Source organism: Triturus cristatus, chromosome 11, assembly GCF_964204655.1.
Source record: "Triturus cristatus chromosome 11, aTriCri1.1, whole genome shotgun sequence".
Classification (NCBI taxonomy): Eukaryota; Metazoa; Chordata; class Amphibia; order Caudata; family Salamandridae; genus Triturus; species Triturus cristatus.
In genome coordinates this window covers 1,085,622,380-1,085,644,009 of record NC_140594.1, presented here as the reverse complement: position 1 = coordinate 1,085,644,009, position 21,630 = coordinate 1,085,622,380, and the positions used below count along the sequence as shown (strand labels likewise).

Below are 21,630 nucleotides of genomic sequence, written 5' to 3'. Positions count from 1 at the left end.
AAAAATCCTACCACCCAGTGTTACCCCACTTGGGCTGATAAAAAACATCTGTACTGCTTGAGTGGCCAGGACTAGTGCCGGCGACAGGAATGGATAAACCAAGGTCAATGGGAGTCGGGTGGATTCCGGAAGTTTCTATCTCAGAAATGTAAGGAAAATATGTGATTTCAGGCCAAGTTTGAGGTTGTCAGGGCATTGCGGGCAAGAACATCTCATGGGATTCCAGCAAGGCACACACCTGGAATCCCCTGGTTGTACAGTTTTCAAAAATGTCTGTGGTTCGTAGCTTTGCATGGGTGGCACCACAACACATCCCCAAATACCACAGCTACCCCGAATGCTCATCTCTTAATGTAGCACTGTAGGCCTTTTTGTGTTGTGGTCTCATGTCCCACCCACACAAGTAGGGTACCGTTTTTATTGATGGACAAGTCGAAACTCATGTTGGTAGGACATATGTGGGACCCCGCAAATTCCAGAACTTTGCCATCACAGAAATGTCAGAACAATGTGTGCTTTTACCAAAGTTTGACGTTTGTAAGTGCTTCTGGGTAAAATGACCTTGTGAGAGCCACGCAAGTCACTCGCCCCTACACTCCCCCGGTTCTCTGTTTTTCAAAAATGTGCATTTTTGCTAGGTTTTCTTAGGTGCAGCTGAGCTAGTGTCTACCCCAAATAGTAACAAAGGGCTCAGCAGTGTGTGTGTGTGTGTGTGTGGGGGGGGGGGGGGTAGGGAGTGAACAGCACAGCAGTTAAGGGGCTAAAAAGCTGCAACGTTGAGATATCCATGTAAATTGTTCAAAGTACACTACACTGCCTGTCTTCTGTGCCAAAAGTCATGTCATGTGTCTTTATTGTGACAAAAGTGATAAGGCAGTGGTCAAAAAGGCAAGGGATATAACTTCCAATACCCTATGAATTTAGGATTATGGCATGTCTTCCATTACGATCATTTTACGGTCCACACAAATGTAGTTAATGGACTATGTTAGGTGAAACGATGCCCATATGTAGTTGCTAGTTGTTTCGGACTTATAAGACTTAACCACTCCAGTTTACTTACATGGTGTAATCTTAGTTTCCAAGTTTACAATTTAATAATAAAATTCAGTAACACAACATATTTATACAATGTCTTTGTGACAAATAGCCATACATTTTATAGAATGTACATGTCCACAATATACATATTTTATATCTACAGGTTACAGTAAATTTATTTCTCTAATTGGATTAAGAAAACTCCTTTTTCGGTTATGTTTGTTTTAATTAAGGCGTACAATCCGTCAACTCGCTCAAAGCTCATGTGAAATGTTAACACCTGTGGTATCAATACTGTGGTGTGGGGTCAACAGACACCTCTAAACTTCTGGTACCCCAAAGAATTTAAGAGAACAACTCCACTGCTAATTTCTAGTATTTGAAGTTCCGCACAAATGCAGTAATTGGAGTTTTCTAGGTGAAAGGGTGCCAACGCGTACAAATGTACATGATTTTAGAATACAGTATTCAGACACCTACTAATCCACTTCCTTCCTTGTGGCATGAGCTGGCACCGCCTGGCATGGCAGGAACACAATTGCTTCTACAGGTACTGACACCTATGTCAGACCTGTTTTGCACGCATCACTGAGTAGCATAACTGGTTTTTCCAAACGCGAGTGAGTTTATGCAGGCTTCTTTCAGTAACCTGCATCATCCTTTCATCTCCTGAAGCTGTGCCAAATGGACAAGACCTTTGGCAAAAAAAACTCTTGACACATAAACCTATCACAGCTTAACTAGAAATAAGATTTTAGCCCAATTGAGCATTCCTGTTAGACAAGAGAAAATCTAAGAGGACCACTCCTAGATGGCCCCTGCATCCCAATGTGGGACCATACATTTCTTTACAGTAAATACGTTTAAGAAGTAATATCCATATAAAGTGAAAATGACAACTAAACTAGTCTAAAACATTATAAAGCACTATAAAACAGTGAATAAAACAATAAACAAGATTAAGTGCAATAGAAGACAGTTTTTCGTTCTGCATATAGCATGTTGCCCAGGGGGAAATTCACTTGATCCTTCGGTACAACCAGATTTGCCACCTTCAATCGAGAGAACAACTATTGCTGTGGTTGAAAGTTCACAAAGTGGACCAACCCTTCCAGTGTCATTTGGCAATGGGTCAGACATTGTTGGATGTTTGAAGCAACACAAGTGTACTTCTCAGATATACAACCAATCAAAACACTTTATATAGACAATTAACTAGCCCATTAAAGTGCCATAAATTGTTTTTTAAAAGAAATTACAATGTTTTAGCCTTATTGTGCTAAAAAGTAATCGAAAAAAGTAGCAGTTTCTCAATCATACAGGTTCAATCAATTCATATAAAAGATGATTTGAATCACATTTTGATTAAAAAAAAAAAACTTATGTTTAAAATATACCTTTTCGATAACATAAAAAACAGACGTTTTTCACTCTTCTCAGATATACCTCAATATTCTCAATTAGAAGAGAAACTAATCATTGATACTAAAGTCAATGGAGAGCGCAACTTTAGCACGGTGACTTTATATTTACTTAACATGACCTGGGATACCGCGTATGACGAGAAGAGAATTAAGTGCTGAAAGGATTATAGATAACGCAAGAGAAAGGGGGGCAAATGAGATGCTGGCTGTCACGAAACATACGAACAGAAGCCACGTGCTCCTCTCTAAGGCACAGAGACGCATCTTAACACCTGCACACTACACAACATTTAGTTAAAACTCAGCTAACCATATCGAAGACGACTAGCAGAATATAGAGCTTGGCGTGAACTGCCCAACCTTCGGCAGTGACCCACCTAAAATAAGCGTAAACTCACCCACACAAACAGAGCACACTATGGGACTGACGAAATAGTGTAAGCCACACCCTTGTGAGAGCATGTCTGGTGTGGGTTCTGAGGCCGTATATTTAATACTACCTGTGCAGCCAAGTGGGGTGACATCATATCACTTCAAAATGCTGAGAGGTCTCAGTGCAACTTAATTCTTCATGCAGGATTTTTTTTTTGGGGAGGGGAGGAAGGAACTTTGCAGTTAACATTTATTCTCCAGCTTATTTTTTGTTGACTTGGTATCTCCCAAAACAGGACCGGCGCTAGGCATGGGCAGGCCTCGCTCTCAGCTCAGGAACACAGAGCCCCACACCAGAGTGTCACAGCAAGGCCACCGCACACTGGCCCTCTCCTGACCCCTGCTTATCTAATTTGAGAGAAAGGTAGCTCCTTGCAATTGTGCCCACGGGAGGGGCCCCTCCCCTGGGCCTCACAACCATGGTATAGTGAGGCTAGACCTAGCGAAGGGGGGTCCTCCTATTGGCACAGTTGCAAGGCGACACCTTTTGCAGGGTTGTCCTGCTGGCCATTCAGAGGCACCATAGGACGCCCACTGTCCTGCAGCGGTTTTAACCCTTCCTGTTGAAAAGCAACTCTCACACATTCAGCCCATTATCAGCTGCTGAGAGGTGCTTGTAGGTGAGTGAGAGGGAGGGGCTGCATCCAGGAGGGGTCTGTACAAAAAACGCTTCAGGACCAGGGTAATCTGCATAGATGCAAACAGCTCTCTCTGAATGCGTAAGGCTGTATGCAAACTAGAGGGGCCTCGCAGACTGCGTTTCTGCCCAGGGCCCCCCAAAATACTAGAACCGGCCCTGTTCCAAAGGGACAGGCGAAGTAACAGTACGACCCAGCATAAGGGGCCAAAGGCAGAAATTCCAGTTTTCTGTTTCAGGGAGTTACCTGCAGTGATGGGTCACTAGGCATAAACAAAGGACTGTTAAAAAGACTTTGGGCCAAAACATTAAAGCCTGGGGCACTAATGAGCAGATTTCACTTTCTACTTTTACATTGTCTGAAGAGAATAAACAGTAGAGCAGCCATTCAATGTTACTGGATGTTCTAAACCTTTATCAGAATAAAGAAAAGTGAGACAAAAGGCACACAAAGAAACCCCTTTCAAACTGGGGTGCAATCTGCTATTAAAAAGGCAACTGTAAAAATAAAAAAATAATTCAACCGCCACAGCTTAACGCTTTCCAAAAGAGTTGTACTATAAAAACACAACGCAACTTTCACAGTAAAGTCAGAAACAACTCTACTTTCAAGCGAACAGGAGAAGGCGCGCTCCCTTCCTTGAAAGGCTGTGAAAGCGGCGAGGCTGCGCCGGGCAGACAAAGTTAGTCAAAGAGAGAATGCAGGAAGGTATTACGAATAGTTAAGGATCACGGAAACTTTCACTAACCTGCGGCCCCCATGAGTGTAGCGACTCCATCTTGCGTGTTAAACAAAGGTCGGTAGTTAAGAACATGCACAAAAAAAAAAGTCCAACGATGAAAAATACACATAAAACGAACAGGAACTAGAAAACCACTCCGGCGTGACCTACTAATAGTTACAGTAGAGCTCTCGCACTCCCTTCAAGAAAAACCACGCCCACAGCCTCCTCCAGCCAATCAGCTGCGTGAGGGAAACGCAAGACTCCCTCTATGCTAAACATCACTGACGGATTGACGCAGGACGGGCAGACACTGAGTTAATCATTTCTGCTGTCATGTTGCAACATGTACCTGTGATTTATACTTAGAAACTGCACTTATAAGCCAATCAGGATGTTTACACTATATGACCTGTATCTACACAAACCACCTATTGCATAACATTTATTTCTTTACATGAATCTTTTAGTGGTCGGCTATTTTCGAAAATTCATGGGGGATTTTTTTTGTAGTTTGCTAATGCGAACGCGAGCCTAGCTGGATTTTCATATTGAAAGCAGTGCACAAAAGGTGGCTTCATACGTCTGTTTGCAACTTTGACCCGTTGAATGTTTCATGCTCTATCAGCACTATAAATAAAAACAACAAGCATTGGCATGGCCAATAGGTCTAGCCATTTTGGAGCTTATAAGTGTTTACCAGATCTATTGGCGATGACAATATTTTTCTGCTGTGTGGTAGGGCAGTGTGGATGCGGAGTAGCATGTTGAAAAGTTGGTTAACACATAATGGAACATCTTTTCTCACTGCTTAGCAAAGCTAGCGCCAAGACACCTTTGGGTATTCCAGCCAGTGCTTAATTTGTAAAAAGATTAAGTCCAGGAACTCAAATCTTTGTAGAAGGCCACTCCCAATTCCTCCGGCTCCGCCCACTTCCTCCACTGGCTCCACCCTCTTACTCTATTGGCTCCACCCACATCCTCAACTGGCACTGCTGAAAGCCAGATGTAATACCCGATCTGAATTTCAGCTAGGGAGCCTTCCTCAAATAAGGTTTTGATAGAAGGTTCCCCTACCACATGAACATTTTGAAAAATATGAAATCAAAAGTACATTTAAAGCACGATTTTGGAACAAATTGGCTGAAGTGACAATTACATCACTGTTAGGATTGTGAAAAAATCCAAGCATCACACAAACAAGCATAGCAAATGAGCCTTGCCTACTCCGGCACAGGTGGTGAGGGTGTGTTATGTAAGCAGTGCAGCATTTTGAAAACCGCTGTTGCAAACATATTACTAAAGCATGCTTTGGTAGCGCTCTGTCAATTACTGACAGCACTTTTTCCATTGAAATTGCCAAAATAAAAAAACCATGCAGTTTTACTGATAAAACGATTTGCCATTCAAACGATAATGAGTGAAAATTGGGCTTCAGAAAATATTTACAATGTGCACATCACCAAGTAAGGTGTCTTGATTAATTGTGCTCCTATTAAAATCATTATTTACATCATACTTCATAAGTACAAAATAATGCGCTTCACTTCTCTAAATGCTGATATACTTTTGAAATATTTGTGCAGTTCTTTTACAGATAGTTGGTTATACAAAAGCCACTAACTTTACAGTCACAGAAATAAAAGTAAACACCACTCTCCATTTAAAAAGAATAAACAGCACTTTGTCAGACAAAAAAGCCTGCCATTTGACCTGTCTTTGAAAGCACAGCAAATGTGACAAGATGAAAAGAAAAAAAGTAAAGGCATTATATTGGCCAGTCTCCATTTGACTCCTACCCTGATTATTTTGGGGGGCTGCAGCAGAATCCACACCCATATTTCCAGCACCTATGGCCCATGCCAGAAAGCATGGCAATGGCACACACTAAGTTCGGACAATGTAAACTGAACAGGTTTTACTCACCACCACCATTCTGCTCTGCCTGTGCTGCCCTCTGCTCACGTGGCTCAACGACACTGGAGAAGGCACCACACAGTCTTGGTCGAAAACTCAAGGTCACTCTACCTCAGAGCAGAAGCACCCAGGGAGCCCTGTGCATGTGAGCAAGGCAAGGGGTAGCCAGTGAGGGATTACTTATCGGAAGGGAGGGGCTCCTGCATATGTCAGAGAGGAACTACTGGGGAGTCCAGGTACTAATTTGCATATAATTTAAAGCTTATGCCCTGTGCCGCACTCCATGATGACGCCTAGGGAAAAGGCAGACCAACCACACTAGGGCAACCAAATTTGTAGCACTTTTGCGCTACCAGATTGAATGATGGCCCTGGGGAATAAGGGGATTTAAAAAAAAAAAAAGCAAAAAAAAAAAAGCAGTCTAGGCTTCAGCACGTGTGAAGCGTGTGCCCGGCCTCCCAGGCTAATGTACAATAAAAATATGTGCCCAAGATCACATTCTCACAGGTTTTTCCTGCAGAGGAATGGGGAGCTGCTCGGGGTATCTCGAGGTTATTGTGCTTGTGAGGCAGCCCCCAATTTGTTAGAGACTAGGCAGCGCCGCCGCGCTGCTAAAATACGGGGATAAGTAAAGTTAAAGGCAGGCCCTGCATGGCCCCTGCCCTTTTTCCAGTCTTCTCCTCCTGGCCTGGGCAGGGCAGTGGCATTGTACTTGCACACAGTACCCGGAGGCATGATTGCTCAGGGCAGGCCTTGGACTCCTCACTCGGTGGTTCACTCACTTCACAGTTCACTTCATGCATATGAAGTGAACTGTCAAGTGAACAACTGAGTGACGAGTCCAGGGCCTACCCTGAGCAATCATACCACTGGCGCCGGGCAAGGGGAACTAGACCAGTACAATGCCACTGCCCGGCCCGGGCCAGGATCTGAAGGCTGGAAGAAGGAGGGCAGGGGCCGGTGCACTGCAAGCCCGCCCTGCCATGCAGCCCGCCCGCTTACTTAACCTTAACTCCGGACTTCATGTGGAACCGGAGTTACCACGCTGATGCTGGTGACCGTCTCGTGACGCCACCCACATGTACACGCCAGGACCCACCCCAAAAAAAAAACAGCTTTGGTAATGTAATGGCTTATGGCTGTTACTTACTGTTACTGCCCTGGTGGTGGTGGTGGGTGCCTGCAGTTATATTAGATAGGCGGCCTAAGCCAAGCTGCTGCCTGCAGTACAACATCGTCTGGCGAACCGTCTCAACCCAGTTCTACCTCAACCGGATCGGTGCGTGCGTGCCAGGGCGTGGCATTCTGAACAAAATCCATGCACGCTGCCTGCCGCACAACCCTACCCCGAAGATCGAAATCCAGGCCCTGCTAAATCAGTTTCCCGCCCACCAGCAAGGTCTGCCGCTTAAAAGCAATTTCAAAATGCGCATTGTGACCCCCACTCACAATCTCATCTGCATATTTAATTCTTTCATTCATGCAGTAAATAAATTGAGTCGGACGGTATGGACCAGTATGTGATGCGGTCAGGAGTGAGGTAATTTAATTTTATTTACTGTCTAGTCTACGGCGACATGCACAGTGTATCATATGCCACATTCACATTGCCATTTGACGCGTAGAGTTGTAGACGCCTGGTGTTACAGTAGACCCGGCCCTCATAAATAAGTGCCGGTACTAAGCACCGGCACAAATTAAGCACTAATTCCAGCGCTCTGGAAGTTTCCGTAATAATCATAAATCATAAACATAATCAATCCTGATCTAGAGTTCACAAAGTGGTCATTTTAAACAATTAAATTAAAAAGTATGTGTGCAAAAAGCTTTGTGGATCTGGCCTTCTGAAAATGTTAAACTTTCATGTTTCAGGAAAAACTGGGGGCTAATTACATTTTGGGATTATTCCGGGATTTGCCATAAAAATGGTTTCTAACCAGGCAGTGAAGAACGCTGGGGACAGAAATCTGCAAGATTCGGAGTAACCTATATGAAACATTGTCTAATCCGATACAGGTGGGGTCAGAGTCAGTCATATGGCAGACTATCCACGGGACGTGACTGAGCCAGCGCCAGCGCCAAGCCTCCCAGATTTAAAGAGGCATGATCGGAATTCTCCTCTAGCCCAGTCAATGTCGGCAGAGGAAGGAAGGAAATGGGTGAAGTGAAAAACGGTGGGAAGTCTGGGATTTGAGCGAGCCGTGTAAACAAGGCGCGAGTATGTTGTTTTAATAGGTCTCATCCAGTGAGTGATGCAATAGGCCTCATCCAGTGATGTCATGATAGTCTTCATCATATGCAGTGCTTACATTGTGTACGTCTAGATACCTGAAGCGCGTGCCACAAATTGTCCACTGTCTAGGAACTGTGTGTCTTTACTTGTTGTATCTGGTGCATATTGTGAGGCGGCCCAATGTGAACACTGCACTATTTGTGCTCATTATTGACGGTTTGTGCAGCCTGTGTGCCTGCATATATTAAGCATCTACAGGTTACAACTTGTGCAGTGGTACCAGTCTCTCTTCCCACAGTGAGCTCTAAAACACAATCTACATGTGTACTGGCGGCAGTAGGCACATGAAAAGGTGCCCCGTTTATTGTCTGCGGGAGCTATGCGCGCGTGCAATTGGTGTAATGTGTACTAAAAGCACCACCTACTACCTTTGTCCAATATTTATCTGAGAAAACAATGCAGCTATGCATAACGTCCATCTTTTCATGGAGCGACGTATAAATCTTTGCTGATTCAATAAATCCGTTATTTATTTGGTCATTAAAATTCGCATTTATAGTGGCTGAAATACTGCATCCAGCGCACTTGTTTTGAAAACAGTCATCGAAGGCGCCCACTCATTGATTCCCAGACTGGCCCCCCTTTGGTTTCCAGGGGTTGAACAATACATCTAGATAATGTGGGTACATATTTACATACTTTGCGATTTACTATCGAGACTGGTATTTCTGGAGTTAAGCGCTTTTTCGGATTTGCTCGCAGCGTGTGACAGAAACAAGAAACGAAGCTGGAACTGCAACCGCAAATATCAAAGATGAAACGCGGCAGCCGGGAACAAAGCAGTTTTTACGTGAAGTCTTTATGGCACGCGTCACATTGACAATCCAAACAAGTTAGCACATTTTTAAAATAAAACCATAGAACGCATCATGCACAAGCTTCAGGAAAACACACATCACGCACAAGCTTCAGGAAAACACACATCACGCACAAGCTTAACAAAAATAAAACAAGCACGCGAGTGGTGCGTGCACGCCAAAGGAATTTAAGGAATGCAGCTAACACACTGCATGCCGCTGCTCGCTCCCGAGACCCATAGGCCATGGGAGTGAACGTTCACAGAAAAGCCTTTGGCCATTAGCGTGCCACAAGCAAAGGCCAAAAGGATGTGTGGGAGAAGGCAGACCCACACGGAGAAGTCTCTTGGAAGTCTGAAGTGATTCCAAGAGGCCCTCTCCTAGTGCAACGCATGCGCTCTGCGCTAAGCGAGACCTAAAAAGGCACTGATGTGGCCATATATGGGCTGACAAAGTCCAGATATCTGCTTTTTACAGTGGTCGAAGTTGGGTTTTGGAGGGGAGTGGGGTTCTGAGGGCCACGATGAGGGGACATCTTGAAGGATTTTGGGGGCCCTGGCCCAATCATATTAAGGGACCCCCTGTTCGGAACCACTTTGAGTTTATGATAAGGACTCCCCGTTTTATGGTTTTTATTTTTTTTTAACATTTCCGTCTGTATTTATCCTATTTATCTTTTGGCCATTTTATCTGTATTTATCCATATTTATTTTGTGTTTTGCGTAAAAATGAAGTTGTAAAACTGTACATTTCCATATTTATTTATCTCAGACATGCACTCATACTTTAATGTTTGTTGTGTTTTAGCTATTTAAGCAGCAAAATGCTAAATAACAATACATCCAGTGGTAAAAACTAGCATACTACCCTAAATGTATATGAACACATGCTGCTATTTAAAGAAATGTCATCCTGTTTTTTAATTTCCCATGCTGTCCATCTCCTTAGCTGTTGGGCTATAATTCATGAAAGACAGCACGGAGAGTCACTTAAAAGCAGCACACATCCTATTTATCAATTTTTAAAAATAAATGCACACAGAAAGCACATTGTTTTCTGTCTGTATTGATCTGTAAAATCCATGAAAATGGAAAACAGGGAGCCTTCTTTATGATCCAGTTTCAGCTATTTCATGCCCTCTTTGGCCAGGTCACTGACAGCGCACTGGCTCACTCGTCCAAATTCTAAATGTGTTTGCATCTATTATTCAGGGTTAATGTGTGTTTTCAATATCATGACACAACAGCAACTCAGTAAGTTTGTAAATAATCTCTGTGACACCCTCCCATTTCCCTATGTGAGTTCCTGTTTTGATCTAAGAGAACCTATTTTGATGGATTTTGCATGAAACTTAAACACATTTCTCTGCAAAACGCATGCAATAGACTCTGACATCACCCACATTAAAAAATAAAGGATAATAGTATTTAAAAAAATCTGTTTAATTATTCAAGGTCATCAGGACAAAACTCTCTGCAGAAAAGAGCTGGCTCTATCACGGCCCCCCTAGAAGGCTGGGGCCCTGGGCCAGAGCCCACTTTGCCCATGCCCTAAAACGCTTCTGCCACGATGTGCCCATTTACAAAAACAGTTCCCTACTTTTTGTGAACAGACAAACGTCCAGGGATGGTTAATTACGACACTTGAAATCCTTTCAGCTGCAGTGTAAGGCAGGGAGTCTCGTGTGCTGTGAAACCGAAGCAGGGGCAGGCAGCTAAACCATCCTTCTTGCCAAGGTGCCTTCTTACCTGAAAGAAATGTAAATGGGCACAACTGCTTTATCTGCAAATGTAAAGGGTGCTTAGTAGCCAGTATTGGCTTTAATTGATGGGAATCATTTGGAAACACAGATTTATTCTTGAGAGGAATTGTAAGGGAGTTACCAGCTAAGCTGTGAAGTCAGCTTGTGCCTCCGCAGGTAAGAGCAGTGGGGCGGGGGGGGGGGGGGGGGGGAGGGGGGGAGAATATATCGACAGACGATGAAGAGGGAAAATTAATTATTTATTTAATTTTCCCTCGTCATTGTCCATCGAAATTCCTACCCACCGGCCCAAACGCTCTCACCTGCACGGTTCACGGCTGTGTGAAGTATATTTTGGAAACGCTTTTATCTTAAAACCAGTTCTTAATGTGTAATAAAATAAGTGCCGGTCCCTCGTCAGGAGGCCACTGGAGCAGACATCACCCACTCCAGCGCTCCCAAAACAAAAACTATTAACCATTACACACCTAAAAATGTGACAAGTCAGACTATACCAGGCTCCCAAAGCTGTAAGTATCTCTTGGGCGGCAGGCAATAGTCATTTTTAATGCATAATTATTAATAAACATCTGTTGCTCATCTCCAAATTAGACACCATGTGTCAGACTGTCATACGTACCGGTGCTGACAATTAAGTGTCGGTGCAGAGCACCAGAAACCACCAGCTCAAATGAGGCGCTGCTTAAACCTTTTTGACTATTTTGTAGCAGCCTATCAACCTACTGTATGTAATGAGAGTTCAAAATAATGACTTTCATGTTCACATTGCTTTCAGTCACAGACTAGGACCTTGTGGCACTAAACATACACAAGCGGCTATTCTCCACTGCACTAACCAGGATTCGATTCTGTGGCTCTCAGTGCATTAACTAATAGAGGTTTCATAATGTACGATATTGCATTCCCCACTAATTAACATATCTTGTATTTAATTTTCATTTAAGCTGTGTGTTATTTTACATGTAGTTACCGGAAGGCTCTTCTCTCCTGAGGCGAAAAGCCGGGAGATCTCTCTCTGTACTCTTTTATTTCATCGTGTGGGGGACTCGATTCCTTACCTATTTGGGGGCAGTTGCGCACCTACCTGCAACCCTGGTGGCCGCGCCGCTCTTTCCCTGCCACCCTCTTGCCGTGCTCTTCTGGGCGCCCCCCTCTCAGCCGATTAGGAGCTGAGGGACAGACGGGGAGGCTGCGCACAAGTACGGCGGCCATCTTGGGTGAGGCAGGCTTGCTAGTTTGCGGACTAGGCTTGCTGCCTCACGGGCGGTAAGTATAAATTTAGCTTCCATTCTGGGCTCGGTCAGACCTGTCTTAACGAGACTTCCGTGGCGGATGCCTGACGGAGTGAGCTATACATACTGAGCTTTTTAATAAATTGTCTTTGCACTTTTCTTGCGCGCTGTTTTAAATTGCATTGCACTGTGTCTTTGACTCTTGCCACTGTTTTAATTGTTCACTGCTCTTCTCTCCTGAGGCGAAAAGCCGGGAGATCTCACTCTGTACTCTTATTTCATCGTGTAGGGGACTCAGGTCCTTACCTATTTGGTGGCAGTTGCGCACCTACCTGCAACCCTGGTGGCCACGCCGCTCTTCCCCTGCCACCCTCTTGCCGTGCTCTTCTGGGCGCCCCCCTCTCAGCCGATTTGGAGCTGAGGGATAGACGGGGAGGCTGTGCACAAGTACGGCGGCCATCTTGGGTGAGGCAGGCTTGCTAGTTTGCGGACTAGGCTTGCTGCCTCACGGGAAGGAAGTATAAATTTAGACGGGGATGGCTCCGCGCAGCAGACGCGAGCAGCGGATGCGCCTAACACGCGCCAAAGGAGTGCCTAAGGAAAGCCCATTTGCGCCAGTCAGCGTCCCGGGTGCGGACGGGTGGGCGACCTTAGGACGCAGCACCAGGGAGGAACCAGAGGCTACTCTGCAGCACATTTCCTGGGCTTAAGACAGTCTATTCATAGAGGCTGCATTGTCCATGACCACTGTTTTAAGGGAAATTTCCATTGCACTGGCTGTGGGTGGTCATTGAAGGAAGTATGGGCTGAGAGGGGCCCCGCAGAGCCAGGGCACCATGTCATTCCGACGGTGGGGCGGGGACCATCTGAACGCTTTTTCAGCTGCGCCCTTCTAAACACTCGGTCTGCGAGCAAACATGCTCTGGATCTGTTTAACTACCCATCAGAATCTAATCCCGCCTGCCTTTTCCTGACGGAAACCTGGCTTGGCGAAGCCTCAAGTCCAGATGTAGCTAATGCCCTGCCCTCTAACTACTTTATGCTGAGGAAAGACCGGTGCACAGGTAAAGGAGGGGGGAGTGGCTCTGGTGATAGATAGACTCTATGAGTGCTCTATTGTACCTACGGAAGACATTCCTGGGGCAGAAGCATTGGGATTTTGTCTGACACTTTCACCCGCCCAATCTTGCGCGGGTCTGCTGGTTTACAGACCCCCAGGTCCTATTGGATAATTTCACGAGGGGCTGGACTCAGTGATTTCGGCAATGAGTGTACAGTTTAAACACTTCGTTCTCCTGGGCGATTTTAACATTCATTTTGATGCAGCGGATACCATCAAAGTCTTAGACATCACTACTCCACTGGGCTTGTCACCCTATGTAGTGTCTCCTACTCACAACAAGGGGCATATATTGGCCCAAATTTTCTCCACTATGCCCATTACAGTGGCTCCCCCCCTTCCAGTGTTGTGGTCTGACCACCTACTAGTGACTTTTAATATCCAGTATAAAACCACCCTGACTATTAGAGACAATGGGTGTCAGCCCCGGTTGTCCCGTGCCCTCCATCGAGTAACACTGGATATGATTGAACAATATCTGTTAACTCACCCCTGTTTGTCGACGGGTGACATAGAGGAGGACTTAGTCCGCTTTCAAACGTGGCTCACGCAGTGTTTGGGGGAATTGGCACCGCCTAGGCGGACTCCTAAGAACTCTACGCGAGCATCTGCCCCATGGTTCACGCCAGCGCTCAATACCAGTCGACGGCTCTGTAAGAAGGCCGAAAGAGCATGGCGATCAAACTATGTGGAACCATTGAGGGAGGCCTATAGGTGCTGCACTAAGGCCTATCACAAGGAAATTTATCTGGCTAAGACAGCCTACTTTGCTCGAAGGATTGAGGAGGCCACTAACACCAGCAAAGAAATCTTCCTGATTGTGAAGGAATTCACATCGCCAGCCTCCTTCACTCCGAAGTGCTCTTTTCCGGAACCTTGGGTTACGCAACTGGCAGGCTTCTTTGCTAACAAGATCAAAAGCATCCAGGCAACTTTTCCATCTGTTGTGATAGGGGGAGTGTCTAATCCAGAACTCCATTCCTTTGTGTCTGACTCGGGACTGCCCAGTTTGTCGAGCTTTCCTCCTATTGAGCCTCAAGTCTCACTGGAACTTCTTTCTAAAATGAAATCTGGCTCTCCGCTGGACCCCTGTCCCGCTAAGTTTCTAGCTAAAGTGGCATATGTCATCAACCCCATTGTTAATCCGATTTTAAATCGTTCATTGGAGACGGGGATAGTGCCGCTTGCCTGGAAACAGGCGCTGGTTCTTCCTCTTTTGAAGAAACCCTCTCTGGACCCCGCCATCCATGCTAATTACCGGCCTATCTCTCTGCTCCCGGTCCTGGCTAAGGTGGCGGAAAAGCATGTACAGTCCGTTCTCTCAGACTTTGAGTCACACGGTGTTCTGCATTATACCCAATCCGGTTTCCGTGCGAATATGAGCACGGAAACGGCACTGCTGGAGGTGGCGGAGGCCATTAAGGAGGTCCAGGACACCGGAGGGAAGGCACTGCTGGTGTTGCTTGATCTTTTGGCGGCGTTTGACACCGTTCCACACGACCTCCTATTGGTTATACTCTTGGAGATTGGCGTCGGGGGAACGGTGTTCAGATGGTTTAAGATATGCGAGTACAACAAGGACCCCCTGTTAATACCAATTCCTAGGACAGGGTAAAATATATTTGACAAATAACCTAGGCAATCAACACTGATAAAGCTGAATGTGTGTCACAGGGTCAAAGAGAGAGAACTGAAGGCAACAATGAACATGAAAATACGTGTGCATTTATTTTCTCAGTTAAAATCATTCATAAGAAACTGTATAGCTACAGATATCTGAGTTTAAAATCATGACAAACATAAAAATTGTATTATACATAGGGAAATGAAGAATATTACAAAGTGACTAGATTATATTCGACGCGCGTTTCGGCGTGAGTGACGCCTTCGTCAGGACAAAGTCACAGTTCCTGTAATTAAAAGAAAGGGGTATTTAAACAATAATTTAACAACTTATTCTCAAGTAATATATTTATCATTGTTGTCAATTGTAGTGTTTTAACATGACCGACACATTTTTATAATTAATTTATGGTATGTCTTCATAAAGAATTACAGTGCGTATGGTGAAATTCTGCTATCAATAAGTGATATTCAGTATTAAACGAAATTCTATAAAGAAGGGGAGAAAAAAAAATAGAAATGGTGAAGAAGAGAATGAATACACGTGAAAGTGGATTTGTGAATAAAAAAGATAGGAATAGAGAGTGAAAAAGTGAATACCAAAGATTCCCATGGAAAAATAGTAGACATGTTTGAGTCCTCAGATGTGATAAGATATAGACAGTTATTAAGTCTATATACCTGTGCTCAAAAAGAGAGCTACTGTAGGATTGGAGACTAATGATGTCTTCAAGGAATAAAAGCATCTAGTTAAGCAAGCAGATAAGAGATAGTGAGGTTGGTGTAGCTATATTATTACATCAAAATCAAATGATATCTTTAAGGGTTATAATATGTACCTAAAAGGTATTATGTATATGTAGCCATCAATGTAGCGACATATAGGTTGGTACTAGAAAGTACTTCGTAGATGAAGCTGGTTGGATAAGTTCAAGGACTGTTAGATCTGAGAAAAAAAGAGAGAGGGGCGGGGACATATTTATTTGTCTAACGGGCTGCGATGTGCGCGTCCCCTTTGATTTTAATACAATTCACAAATAAAAAATACCTCTTAGGATGCAAGATCTATTTTAGTCGATAATTATTTGCAGTCGTTAGAGTGGCGAACTTGTTTCATTTAGTGAAATTCTACAGGGTCAATATAACCTATAAAGAAGAGAAGAAAAGATAAGACTAATAAAGAATATAAAAGAAACATGAAAATGAATGAGTACTGTAAGTGATGTAGATTGGACATTTGCATAGCATACTGAACAATCTCCAATTTTTAAGTAATTTACTATCGGTGAATAGAGTGACTATTAAACGATCAAACATGAATTTGATATGAAAGGATTGTTTAAATTGTCTGAATTCTGTCTTAAAGCACTATTCATGTTGTAAGCGAATAAGTCAACATGGACAGGATCGTATAGTTCATGAGTAAAAGCTAGAGAATCAAACAAATAGTGAGGTATGTACTTTAAAGATGGGTACTGCTCCTGCTAAGATAGATGACCAAGGGAGCGTTCTCTTGTGATAGCAAAGTACACAAAAGAAAATGTAAATAGGTCGTTGTAATTGCTAATGAAACAGGAAAACCTAGCATGGCCATAATGGCTTTGGTCAAACCCGCTGCATGGCGGAATACTAACAGCTTACCTCTGATAAGATCCTCAAGATGTCGTGATGGTCTCATAAGGATTCGGTGGCAGGATAGCCATTAACCGCAAGATAAAGAGTCCTTATCGCACGAACGAGTCTTTTATGTGAAACGCCGACGATAATGTGAAGCGTGTGTAATCACGTGTGAGCAGAGGACGTGAGTGCGTAGCGTGGAACGCTACTCACTAGGCGTATGTTGATTGGTGGAAAAGTATGACGTGCAAATGAACATTAGGACATGGTATTGGCTGAAATTTGATGCGCGCGAAATGAAGCAGGGCTGATGCCGTGAATGCTACGTGTGTAACGTCAGCAGAATGCTAACTTTGTTTTCCGTGTGTTAAGCAATCTGAGCAAGATAGGAACACTACCTATGGGTGGCAAAACAATACTATACGAATGGACATAAAGAAAAATGTATTTCTTATGGAAAAATGGTGGCCAGGATAACTAAAGAAAAAAGAGAATTGAATAAAACGCTAATGAACTAACGTAAATATATGTAATAGATGTATATATATGCCAGTGTAGATGTAAATGTAAAAATGTAAATTGATACTTGTATAGCGCACTACTCACCCGCAAGGGTCTCAAGGCGCTTGTACGAATACCGCTGTGGAATCCTGTCTTTCCCTGTGAGGCGTCCACTCCTGGGAACCCCCAAGGTGGAGGCCAGGCATCCTTAGCGTTGTGGGGGCTGTTGTGGAGATTAAGCAAGCTATTGCCCAGAGTTGCAGAGTGGGACTCCATGATTGGAATGGCACCGAGGCGAGAATTATCAGGTCCGTGGAATTTTTGAGCCCAAGACCCGCCGAGGCGGGGAATTGAACCCTGGTCCCGGGCTAGACCTCTGCATCAGGGTCTGCCGCTCTAATCATTGAGCCACACTTCTCCACAGATCATTTATCGAAGTTATATGTAGTCTAAATAAGATGTCAAATATATTTATACAATTGCTTTCAATTGGTATGTGTCACCAAACATTCAACTCTTAATGCCATAGTGAAGCACATTATTAACACAAATTGGCATATTCTGAATTGCAACTCCACAAGTATTGATAAACTGGAGAAACCTCTCTTCGCTCACCGGAGAAATAAAAATCTGAAAGACATCCTGGTACATTCCAGATTTGAAAACCATAGTACAAAAATTCCGTTTATTCAGAAATCCATAGACGGTAACTGTCCCATTAAAGGAACAGTCAAATGTATGAACTGTAAATCTTGCGATCTGATCATTTCAGGTGATACATTGACACATAATGGGTACAAAATTTCAGCAACTAACATGTGGAACTGTAAAACGTCTAATGTCATATACCTTATTCTCTGTCCCTGTCAACTTGGCTACGTAGGTGAAACCTCTAGAGCCATACATATTCGAATAGCTGAACATCGTTCAGCTATCAGAACAAAGAAATTGATGGCTCCCCTAGTGAAACATTTCCTAGATCTGCGACATAAACCAGAAGAAATCCGTTGGTGTATTCTGGAAAAGATTAATATCTCCAATGATTATATCAGTACAACAATCCGTAAAAAACGAGAGGTATTCTGGATCTTTTCATTGAATACATTTAAGAATGGTCTCAATAGTGAATTACCCAGAGAAAATGCAATTGTATAAATATAATTGACATCTTATTTAGACTACATATAACTTCGATAAATGATCTGTGGAGAAGTGTGGCTCAATGATTAGAGTGGCAGACCCTGATGCAGAGGTCTAGCCCGGGACCAGGGTTCAATCCCCGGACCTGATAATTCTCGCCTCGGTGCCATTCCAATCATGGAGTCCCACTCTGCAACTCTGGGCAATAGCTTGCTTAATCTCCACAAAGGCCCCCACAACGCTTAGGGATGCCTGGCCTCCACCTTGGGGGTGCCCAGGAGTGGACGCTTCACAGGGAAAGCCAGGATGGGTTCCACAGTGGTATTCGTACAAGCGCCTTGAGAACCTTGCGGGTGAGTAGTGCGCTATACAAGTATCAATTTACATTTACATCTACAGTGGCATATACATCTATTACATATATTTACGTTAGTTCATTAGCGTTTTATTCAATTCTCTTTTTTCTTTAGTTATCCTGGCCACCATTTTTCCATAAGAAGTCAATTTTTCTTTATGTCCATTCGTATAGTATTGTTTTGCCACCCATAGGTAGTGTTCCTATCTTGCGCAGATTGCTTAACACACGGAAAACAAAGTTAGCATTCTGCTGACGCTACACACGTAGCATTCACGGCATCAGCCCCGCTTCATTTCGCACGCATCAAATTTCAGCCAATACCATGTCCTAATGTTCATTTGCACGTCATACTTTTCCACCAATCAACATACGCCTAGTGAGTAGCGTTCCACACTACGCACTCACGTCCTCTGCTCACACGTGATTACACACGCTTCACATTATTGTTGGCGTTTCACATAAAAGACTCGTTCGTGCGATAAGGACCCTTTATCTTGCGGTTAATGGCTATCCTGCCACCGAATCCTTATGAGACCATCACGACATCTTGAGGATCTTATCAGAGGTAAGCTGTTAGTATTCCGCCATGCAGCGGGTTTGACCAAAGCCATTATGGCCATGCTAGGTTTTCCTGTTTCATTAGCAATTACAACGACCTATTTACATTTTCTTTTGTGTACTTTGCTATCACAAGAGAAAAATGCTCCCTTGGTCATCTATCTTAGCAGGAGCAGTGCCCATCTTTAAAGTACATACCTCACTATTTGTTTGATTCTCTAGCTTTTACTCATCAACTATACGATCCTGTCCATGTTGACTTATTCGCTTACAACATGAATAGTGCTTTAAGACAGAATTCAGACAATTTAAACAATCCTTTCATATCAAATTCATGTTTGACCGTTTAATAGTCACTCTATTCACCGATAGTACAATGTAAATTACTTAAAAATTGGAGATTGTTCAGTATGCTATACAAATGTCCAATCTACATCACTTACAGTACTCATTCATTTTCATGTTTCTTTTATATTCTTTATTAGTCTTATCTTTTCTTCTCTTCTTTATAGGTTATATTGACCCTGTAGAATTTCACTAAATGAAACAAGTTTGCCACTCTAACGACTGCAAATAATTATCGACTAAAATAGATCTTGCATCCTAAGAGGTATTTTTTATTTGTGAATTGTATTAAAATCAAAGGGGACGCGCACATCGCAGTCCGTTAGACAAATAAATATGTCCCCGCCCCTCTCTCTTTTTTTCTCAGATCTAACAGTCCTTGAACTTATTCAACCAGCTTCATCTACGAAGTACTTTCTAGTACCAACCTATATGTCGCTACACTGATGGCTACATATACATAATACCTTTTAGGTACATATTATAACCCTTAAAGATATCATTTGATTTTGATGTAATAATATAGCTACACCAACCTCACTATCTCTTATCTGCTTGCTTAACTAGATGCTTTTATTCCTTGAAGACATCATTAGTCTCCAATCCTACAGTAGCTCTCTTTTTGAGCACAGGTATATAGACTTAATAACTGTCTATATCTTATCACATCTGAGGACTCAAACATGTCTACTATTTTTCCATGGGAATCTTTGGTATTCACTTTTTCACTCTCTATTCCTATCTCTTTTATTCACAAATCCACTTTCACGTGTATTCATTCTCTTCTTCACCATTTCTATTTTTTTTTCTCCCCTTCTTTATAGAATTTCGTTTAATACTTAATATCACTTATTGATAGCAGAATTTCACCATACGCACTGTAATTCTTTATGAAGACATACCATAAATTAATTATAAAAATATGTGTCGGTCATGTTAAAACACTACAATTGACAACAATGATAAATATATTACTTGAGAATAAGTTGTTAAATTATTGTTTAAATACCCCTTTCTTTTAATTACAGGAACTGTGACTTTGTCCTGACGAAGGAGTCACTCACGCCGAAACGCGCGTCGAATATAATCTAGTCACTTTGTAATATTGTTCATTTCCCTATGTATAATACGATCTTTATGTTTGTCATGATTTTAAACTCAGATATCTGTAGCCATACAGTTTCTTATGAAGGATTTTAACTGAGAAAATAAATACACACGTATTTTCATGTTCATTGTTGCCTTCAGTTCTCTCTTTTTGACCCTGTGACACACATTCAGCTTTATCAGTGATGATTGCCTAGGTTGATATTCAGATGGTTTAAGTCCTTTCTCTCCAACCGGCAACAGACAGTCTGGGCTCCCCCGTACTCGGCGGCAGTGCTGCATCTGGAGGTGGGAGTACTCCAAGGGTCGATATTAAGCCCCACTCTTTTCAACATATATATGTCCCCTCTCGCGGCGCTGGCTGAGTCATTTGGCGCCCAGATTGTCTCATATGCTGATGACACTCAGCTTCTCTTCACATGCGGAAAAAACATGGACTTTAACGGGGATCGCATTAAAAGCTGTCTGGGTGCAGTTTTTGCCTGGTTTCAACTTAATCAGTTGAAATGCAACTCGGACAAATCTGAGGTTCTTTTCTTCGGCTGTCCTCCGAATCCCTGTTGGAAGTCCTGGTGGCCGGCGGATATGTTTCCTCCTTCCGCTGTGGCCTCGGTGGTTAGGAATCTTGGTGTTAGGATGGACAATTGTCTTACTCTTAAGCCACAGATTCTGAGCCTGGTCGGTCAGTGTTTTGGGATACTGAAAATGCTAAGGAAATTCCTCCCTTTCCTATCTATTGCCCATAGGAAAACCACGGTGCAAGCTATGATAGGATCAAGGCTGGACTACGCTAACATCCTCAACCTGGGTCTCCCGAAGTACCTTCTTTCACGCTTGCAGGTAGTGCAGAACACGGCCGCATGGGCAATCTTTGGCCTCGGCCATCAATCCCATGCTGCGGGACTGCTGGAGTCTCTTCACTGGCTGCCAATTCAGAAACGCATTGAGTTTAAGGCTCTCACCATGGCGTTTAAGGCACTCCATGGCACTGGTGCCCTCTATTT

At 43.4% G+C, this 21,630-nt stretch overlaps 1 protein-coding gene across 4 annotated transcripts in view; it reads right to left on the bottom strand.

Moving 5' to 3' along the window:
* Positions 1-21,630, bottom strand: part of PLD1 (phospholipase D1) — a 422,898-nt gene that overhangs the window by 313,338 nt on the left and 87,930 nt on the right. The window contains exon 1 of one of the 4 annotated variants that reach the window (XM_085635442.1): positions 4,284-4,485. The exons of the other annotated variants lie outside the window; for them this stretch is intronic. The gene's annotated coding sequence lies outside the window, so the exon portion shown is untranslated. Of the gene's footprint in view, positions 1-4,283; positions 4,486-21,630 lie in introns of those variants that run through there. 4 annotated transcript variants of the gene reach the window in all.